Below are 9657 nucleotides of genomic sequence, written 5' to 3' on the forward strand. Positions count from 1 at the left end.
ATAATATTAATTTATTTTAAATAATTTTATTTTGTATAATATAATAAATAAGTTTATGGCAAAAAAATTTCAAAATTTTATTTTTAGAAAAAACTAAAAGTTGGGTTTTGCTAGCTTTAGCTTTTAGCTTATGTATAAATTATTAAATAAGTTGATTTCTGACTGTTTACCAAACATCATTATTGTACTACTTTTTCATAAAGTAATTTTTAGTTTTTTTTTTAAAAGTTGTCCCAAACAGGGCTATATATGGTTCGAATTTGGTGTATATTAGTATTTAACTTTATGTTATGTTAGCAATAAATAAAAGTTACACACAAAAATTTATATATATTAAACTATATACATCATTATAAATTAATCACTTAAAATTGATTAGTGTGTATTTTTTTTTTAGTATTTATTCCTCTATAATCTTTATTAAGCAGAGATTGTTCTGTTGGCACTTCATATTATTACTAGTGTATTAAAAATTACATAATAATTACTATCTACAATTACAACATCATAATAACTTAACTTTTACCTCATTTTTATCACATTTATATATTACATGAAACTACTATTTTATCTCCAATCTACTCCTTCAAATTTTACATCAAAAGAGAATATTATTCTTTTTATCATGAATAATTAATTTAATAAATATTAACATTAATAAACATAATTAAATAATAATTTTATATTGAGTAAAAAAAAGACAAAAAATTATTAATTTAGACTGAACTTAAACTATTACATTATGAAAATCAAAATTGCATTTTTAAAAAATTAAACACGAAAATTTAATATAAAAATGACATGTACAATAATAATTATATACTAATTAGTATATATTCTTCCCCAAATGATCAATTAATGCATTTGGAAGGGTAATGTGAGGTTAATTCTTTATCATTGATTTAATTGTATCGGTTAAGCTTCAAATAATGTTTTTTTTTCTCTCTTTAAATTATTGTTGAGTTTTGTTGACGTCGTTTTTCATCAACTTAAAAATGAGATCAATTAAATAAGAATATATCAGAGTAAATGAAATAAGAAGATGAAAACAAGATCTTTTTACGTGGTTTAGCAGTTAAATCTGCGTAGTCCATGAGTCTGTGCTATAAGCGCTTGGGAGTCATCTGGAAACTTTCAGAGAATAGTTGCCTAAGTTTTCTCTCAAGATTTCCCTCTCTTTACAAATGGAGTTTCCTTCTCTATTTATAGAGAAGGTTTCAGAATTCGTTCCCACATATTTCGGGAAGATATTCTGCGAATCAAATGATATAATGCAACTTAATGCATTATTTGCTACGTACACGGTAACATACCATAAAACATGGGATTGGTTAACAAATTACATAATATCCCTTAAACATAGGGATTCTACAACAATAATACATTCACATGTAACTGACTAGCTCAGATACTGAGTCCATTACACCTCCGAGACCATTTGTCTATCACAAGCTCGTCATCTTATTTTGCCTATGCTCACAACAAGTAACCATTGACGAAGTCATCACATTTGAGTTTATTATACTTCTAGAGTTCGAACCATCTTGTTTAAGGGAAAGAGATGCGTCAGGAAATATAGGCAAGTGTTGAACCCTTGCTATTCCGAGCTTCCTCATAAGCTCGGAGCACCATCGAGGCTACACACTCCTTGAGCTCACGAGGTTGTCATTTACAGCGAAACTGTTTGACTGAAGGAGCATATAACGATTGTGCTTGTTTTGAGCTTACACCTACCTAACAAGCCTAGATTTTGGGATCATAATTCCTCAATCTCGAAATCTAGGTGTAACATTTTGCCCCCTCAAAAGAATCAGTTCAAATCCTATGAGAAAGAAACTTTTGAACTATCCTCCTTGGAAACGGTACCGTCTAATGTACTCAAGAGTGGACGCGCGTCAGCCAGGGGTTGCTCAACTCGAGTACTTGAGTGCTTTTGTACCATGCCCACGTCTATTCATTTGCCATCTTTATGCCGCCATTGTCACGTCTGTGCCCATTCGTTCGATCAAATATCGAATTCGGCCAACAGTCCAAATCAGTTCGACATTTGACATTCTTTGGGGCCTATAAATATGCCCATAACATCTTATTCCCATCACTTTTGCATTTTAAACTTTCAGAGAAAAAAGGAGAAAAAACCAGAACTCAAACATTGTTTTGTTCTTGCATGTTTTCCAAACCGAGAAGGCAAAACAACTTTGGCTTGTTCGACCTCGTGAGATAATTCTTGCAACCACTCCTCCAATCATCAATCTCTCTGTATCCGCAAGCCATTGTGTGTAAGTTAATGTTCTTGATCCCATATGTTTATATATATTTTGTTTTTACATTTTTGTGTCCCTGTTGCACCGTGAGCATATTTGCTAGTTTTATACTAGGATATTTGTAGTAATTTGTAACTTTTACTGTATAGTTTAACTGATACTGCGCGGACTTTGGATTCAACAAATTTCTGGTACCATGGGTTTCAAGCCCAAATTTAGTGTAGAGGATGCAAGTGTAGCTTTTTGATTGTTATATATATATATTTTTTATTACGGGTAATGTATTGTATAGACCAAGAAATTGGGTACTGATTTAAGGTTTTAAATTGCACGTTTCCCAAATTATCACCTTTTTTGAGTAACCGTCAAATTTTTCTTCAAAAATCCGGGATTCATAAAATGAACCCACTTTCCCTTCTCCGCGTCAAATACACGCTCGAAGCCCGAGCCTAACAATGGATCAGGGGTACCTCCAAATTCATCCCATTCCTTTGAGATTTCGATCTCGATCGAGCTTGGCTTTGTTAGGAAAAAATAGATTGCCTCAATGGAAATAGGTAAGAATATTACAACTCCAGGCAATATATTACAAATAAATAAAGATTTATTAAATAAGGTTACAACTCTATAAGTGAAAGTACAAATAAACAAAAGAAGAAGAAGAAGAGAAGAAGAACATAATAGTGAAAATACAACTCTAAGCAAAAGATTACAAGTAAAGTAAAAATGTTTGGAACAAAAGAAAAGAAGATAACAACTCTAAACAAAATTACAAGTAAATAAAACATGAGGAATGAGAAGAAAAGAAATAGAAGAAATTGTAAGAACAAAACAAAGAAAACTCTCACTTACACAACCTAAGTGAAGAGTGTTGGGAATCGCCAACTTGAATAAGATTTAAAACCTTTGTTCAAAAGCTTATTTCCCCCTGACTCAAGCACTAAGGGATCTCTCTCAGATTAAAGGAAATGATTTATGGAATTATCAAGCCTCAAGGTGTCTCTAGCCAAGTGCTCTAATAGGTAGAAATATTGTGTCTTTCAAGTGAGCTATAGGCTCCTATTTATAGAGTTTAGAGACACCCTTTAAATTTCAAATTCCACTAACCCCTATGGCTGTTACCAATGTTTAATTGGATTAATATGAAATTAAAAATGAGATTTGGGAGTTATTTGGGTATTTGAGCCATTCAACAAAGATTGAAAAAACTGAAAAAATGGGTCAGTTTTGGCCTGTGGCCGCGGCCACGACTCTCTGTCCCACAGGCCTAAAAAAATTTGTGCTATTTTTCCAAATGGTTCCAAACCCTCCCAAATGATTTTGTAACCCCCAAAACATATTATTGGGGTTTAAATCATATCTCTAACAGGCATTTCTCAAATGGTTTTATGAAATTCATCTCAATATTGTGTTACACCAAATTTACACAATAATGGGTAATATTTGGAAGTTACCAATTTGTAACATCAAATATGTTACATTATTTGGATATATCTTATATATCTAAATATTGTAACTCTCTATTATATATTACAATATGTGACACTCTTTGTCACATTTATTTAATCTAAAACATTATATTATAATATAATATAATATTACATTATATTATAAAATAATATAACAGCCTTTCCATTCCGAGTCTTCGAGCTCGAACCATCTAGAAATTCATTCTTTATTCCTTGTGTGCCTGGCCCTCACCCTTTTCTTTCTTGCTAGATGTCACAGAGTTTTGAAAAACGATTGGGGTCAGTGCTCGCAATTCCCTATTTTCCAACAACTCCATGCCTCGAATCGCCCTTCACTCGAAATCAGCGGCTAATTCGCGAACATAAAGTGAGGTGTGAAAAAGAAGATATTCGAGCTCACTTCTAACGTCAAATCGATGAGGTTGAGGAAAGGAAAAGGAAAAAACTTCTGCGTGGCACCAAGATTTTGGGTCCGAGTCACTGAGGGGGCTCGGTTATTCCCTATTCCTACTTGTCCCTCTGCAATTGGGTTGGCAACATCTTCAGCTTGGTTACTTCTCTGGGGTCTCAGTGGAACAGGATGCAATGCTGGTGGCGGAGCTTGCTCTGCCCTTCTAGAGGCCGCGTTCTTACGAGGTCGCCCTCTAGGCGTACGCGGTGGGATTTGAGCATCCCGCGGAGGCGGAGCTTGGATATCTTGCGGAGGCGGGGCCTGAGCCGCCTATGCTTTAGCAGCTAGTCTGGCTAGTATTCATTGCATTTTGTAGCCTTTACCAACTGTTTACGCAGTTGGCCATTCTTGAGTTCCACGATTGGAACATATCTCTTGGGATTGTAGTACATATCCTTGTCGACACTAGGGGTAGGTGGTCCCCGGGAGTTAGACAAGTCACTCCTCTTATCAGGATCAGAATTCACCATATGATGCTTTCCAGGCCGTCAAGGTTATTCATCATCATCTAGAATTTCTTCCTCAGGTATATTGGGATCATTTGCAGCCATTGCTAATTTGAGAGGCTCTTTGACTAAACAGACTAACGCACTGTTTAATGGCTCTCAACGAAAGCACCAAACTGTTGACGCCGTTTTTCCTCAACTTAAAAAGGAGAGCAATTAAACAAGAATACATCACAGGAAATGAAATAAGAAGATGAAAACAGGATCTTTTTACGTGGTTCAGCAGTTGAATCTGCCTAGTCCTCGAGTCTGTGTTATAAGTGCTTGGGAGTCTTCTTGAAACTTTCAGAGAATCGTTGGCCAGAGTTTTCTCTCAAGATCTCAAGATTTCCCTCTCTTTACAAATGGAGTTTCCTTCTCTATTATAGAGAAGGTTTCAGAATTCGTTCACACGAATTTCGGGAAGATATTCTGCGAATCGAATGATATAATGCCACTTAATGCATTATTTGCTATGTACACGGTAACATCCCCTAAAACATGGGATTGGTTAACAAATTACATAATATCCCTTAAACATAGGGATTCTACAACAACAAATACATTCACATGTAACCGAATAGCTCATATACTGAGTCCATTACACCTCCGAGGCATGGTAGGTCGGTTGTGTGGGAAATGACTTCTCATGTGACATGGTAGGTCGGTTGTGTAGAACCGACCTACCATGTCATTATAAAAATACATTATTAAAGATAATCTAATTTGTTTTATATTATTGAAATTTTAAAATATATTAATTTATTTAAACAATACATATATATAATCTATTTGGGTATGAAATAAGTATAAAAATATATATACTTATTAATATTACATATATTATAATTTTTTAAATATAAATAAATTAATAAATTATTTGTAATTAAAAAATTAATTTCATTTTTATAAACAAGAAAATATTTTAATTTAATAGTATTTATAATTTAAAATAAAAAACTTTATAAAATAATTTAGAGTTTCTCTTTAATAATTTTTTTAGATGACATAGTAGGTCGGTTGTGTGGAAAGTGACTTCTCATGTGACATGGTAGGTCGGTTGTGTAGAACCGACCTATCATGTCATTATAAAAATACATTATTAAAGATACTCTAATTTTTTTATATTATTAAAATTTTAAAATATATTAATTTATCTAAATAATACATATATATTTAATTTATTTGGGGAAGAAATAAGTATAAACAAATAGATATTTATTAATATATTATAATTTTCTAATATAAATTAAATAATTATTTGGAATTAAAGAAAATTCAGCAAAAACAAAACAAAATTGCTGCCTCTTCTCTTCCTCGGCTTCCCATTCTTCTTTTCTCATTTGGTCTCGATTTCCCACTCTTTTTTTCTCGACCTGGCCTCCGACGACGCCTCCCAAAGGGTTTTGGCACTGTCCCCACTGCCATTGCCATTAGCCATTTAATCCATGGTAACCACTTTCGCTGAGAAATCAGAAGACGATCTTCGCAAGGAGATCGATGAGCTTCAGCGCCAGCAACGCGAGGCCTGATTTTCCCTCTCTCTCACTTTTGGATGTATATTGTAGCACAGTGTGTTTTCTCTTTGATTTTCTCGGTAAATTTTCAGATTACTGACCACCTTTGGGATCCTCGGGGGCTTCGCCGAGGACGCTTGCCCGGCACTGGTCCTTTTAACTTTGCCGCCAATGGTGCTCTTTAGAATTATGTTGCTCAATCTTTTTTTCATTTTCATTAATCCTTAGGTATTGATGGTAGAGTTCTTGGGTTTTGGTTTATCTTAGTTATACTTAGTTTCCTGTTTGGTTGAAGAGAAAATATAAAAAAGTTAAGAAAAACACTATTTTTGAACCAATGGGAAGTCTTCTTTTTTTCTGTTCTTTATAACATAGTCTAGAAATTGTATGATTCTAATTTATGGAAGTAGGTGGAAGATGGAGAGATCACTGAGGATGTCAAAGCAAATGAGGACGTGAATGAAGATGATTCGGTCAAGGAAGTTACTGATGGGAATTTGCTGCAGAGTGGTTGGTCGAGGAGAGATGGCAATCAAAGACCAATGAGGAAGGTAAATTCATATCACTTTACTAGTCTTCTTTTGGATTTTCAGGTTTCAAACTATGTCATCTTTCTTGTTTGTTATCTTAGTAGGTAGACCCTTGCAAAATAGAAGTTGAACAGAATAACTTTATTGGAGCTAGTGTTTAGCTTCTCTTTATTTAATTATCAAGTTAAGCTCTAATGTTTGAGTTATTAGGTTATTATCTATTTTGAATATCTGAATTTATAGATCAATCACACTTTGGAACCAACCATAAAGATCTTAGATATTTGTCTGGCCTTACCAATTGACTTCCCATTAGCTATTGAAGAAAAGATGATATGGTAGTTGTTTACATCACAAAAGGGGAAAATATGTTACTAAGATATGAGAGCTAGTGATTAATTTGACTTTTATTTAAAACAATAAAGAGTTTGCAGGTCATCACACATTTGTGTAATAGTTATTACGATGGCTGCTGTCATAGTTAAGTGCTTTGATATTATTTGCATGTAATTGATGCATGATAAATGCTTGGAAATGAACGTACACCTACTTCAGGGTGGCAACTTGGGTTTATAAAGTTAAAAGGGTTTGAGGGACTCTCTTTCTTAGATTTAGTTAGAAATTGGAACAACTTGTTGCAAAGTTGCTGCCGTTTCTGTTTCATAACTTTCATTTGTTTGTTTCATTGTTTCTTAGGTCTTATGTTTTCATCCAAATGATGTTTACATGTTCCTTTTACATTGTATTTCATTCAAACGAATAATACAAAGTTTTGTTCTTTTTTTATTTTTTTTTTAAAAAGGAACATACTCCCCCGTTAATTAATATAAGTATTTGCCTCATTGACATTTATTCAAGAAGATATGACTATGGGGTTGCTTTTATTATTTATATATTTTTTTAAAGTGTTTGTTTGTTGATAGTTTTGAGTATATATTTGTGTTTCAAGTTTTTGGCATAGTAAGTGTTTTTTTAGTGTATAAATGAAATTTTAATGTATTCTACTGCAAACAGAAGCGATTTGAACTTCTAAATTTATAACCTCTTAAGTTTGGGCAAAAATATTGAATGGACGTGGGCAAAGTTTTGGATGTTTATCATGTAAATTGCTAAACTTTGAACTGACTTGTCACCAAGCAATATTCTGTGTAGAGGCTTGAAAAGCGGAGGAGAGATCTGGTTTGTTAATCACATATGTAATTGGCCTGCTGGTGAACATCAATGCTTTTCTATTAGGAAATCTAGCTATACTAATTATTTTTTTATGCTTTTGCCCATGTTGTGTCAGACTCTGCGGGCACGTGTTTATGCCAAGACAGAAGAGAAGAAGTTGGAATTACTGTATCTTCGGTGGAGTGAGCACCATAAAAAACTTTGCAATTTTATAAGGTAGAGTCTCCATCAATGATTTTTTTTTTTTGGTTTTAAGTTAGTGTTTATCCCTTTATCAGTGTTCTTTCAAAATTTATGAATCCAATATGGTAAAATTTTAACTGTAACTTTTTTGCAGGTTATTTTTATGTTTGGCCCAAAAGTGTCCATATTCACATTTTATTGAGCCGAAGATAAGTTTTTCTGTTCATGTGCATAGTAGTATTGAAGCAACTTGATGAATGAGTGAAGTTTCTTGCTGTATAGCAAGGTTTTAGGTAGAAATTCAAAACCCATTTGTTTTACTTATTGGCCCATATTTTATTGTTTTGAATTTATTCTTTTCAGGACTAAGACAGAGCCTCCAATTTATTATTTGCCGAAGAAGCCACTGGATGCAGATGAAATTGAGGCTGAGCAGCGAAAAAAATAGGTTTTTATTCATCTTGTATTTCTCTAAGGCATACTAGGTCACCCATTGGTGCTGTAACCTGTAGGTGCTGTAATATGCAATGGCAATGGCACAACAAAGAATAGTATTGGCATCTATGGGAGTGCTTGTTGTGGTCATGAAGTCCATTGCTCTGCTTCTTATGGTTGGAGTTTGGGTATTTTTTATGGTCATCAATCTATTAATCTATGTTTTGTATATTTGTACAATGTATTAATGTATTATATATGTAAATTTGGATAGATATGAGTATTCTATATTTGTATGTATATATTGTATATACTATAAATTTGTATAGATCTAAAGATTTATTGTAATTTTGATATTGGTTCTATTCATTCTAATGCTCGATTTCAATAGTGTGAGGTATCTACAAGTTAATATGAAAAAAAAATATACAAGTTAATATGAAAAAAAAATAGAACACCACAAGTCGGGTGTACAAAAACTGAGGTGTGATGTAGAACACCACAGGTCGGTTGTACAACGGACCTCCCCTGCTGTACACCATAGGTCGGTTGTGCAACCGACCTACCCTGCTGTACACCATAGGTTGGTTGTCCAACCGACCTCTCCTGCTGTACACCATAGGTCGGTTGGGCAACCGACTTACCCTGCTGTACACCATAGGTCGGTTGTGCAACCGACCTACCATGTATTCACATGGTAAGTCATTGCATGGGAGGTCGGTTCCAAACCGACTTATGAATGTTTATAAGTCGGTTTTTAACCGACTTCTCATGCAATTTTTGTAGTAGTGACAACACTACTTGTCCTATTCCAACATCCAATAGACGCTTCATTCACGAATATCTGGCAAAAATTGGTACCTGGTACCATCTCCTCTTTTTATACATTCTCTAGTTGTGGCATTCAACCCATTGAGCAAAACTTCAAGTTGATACTCTCATTAAAGAAATTGTGATATAGAAACCTGGCAAAAACTTGTTGCAAAATTTAAGATTTGCACAATGTATGTAGTCAACAAGTAGTAAAGTGATAAGCCAAGTATAGTCTTCATAGGGATTGAAAATCATAATGTAATTTACAAAATTAATGTTGTCTTTCACAACATCAAGATTCACCTAGAAGCAATATCACAAACACCAAGAAGTCACT

General features: G+C 33.7%; 1 long non-coding RNA gene across 2 annotated transcripts; it reads left to right on the forward strand.

The window, feature by feature from the left end:
- The first annotated feature begins 5970 nt into the window (after window positions 1-5970).
- LOC133810893 (uncharacterized) lies at window positions 5971-8548 on the forward strand. Of its 2 annotated transcripts, XR_009882542.1 has the most exons (4): window positions 5971-6414; window positions 6597-6737; window positions 8005-8105; window positions 8436-8548. It is a non-coding gene; the product is annotated as an uncharacterized LOC133810893 (long non-coding RNA). The 2 variants fall into 2 exon arrangements; XR_009882543.1 differs by lacking the exons at window positions 5971-6414; window positions 6597-6737 and adding an exon at window positions 7152-7895.
- The last annotated feature ends 1109 nt before the right edge of the window (window positions 8549-9657 follow it).

The sequence above is a fragment of the Humulus lupulus genome, unplaced genomic scaffold, assembly GCF_963169125.1.
Source record: "Humulus lupulus unplaced genomic scaffold, drHumLupu1.1 SCAFFOLD_27, whole genome shotgun sequence".
In the NCBI taxonomy this organism is placed as follows: Eukaryota; Viridiplantae; Streptophyta; class Magnoliopsida; order Rosales; family Cannabaceae; genus Humulus; species Humulus lupulus.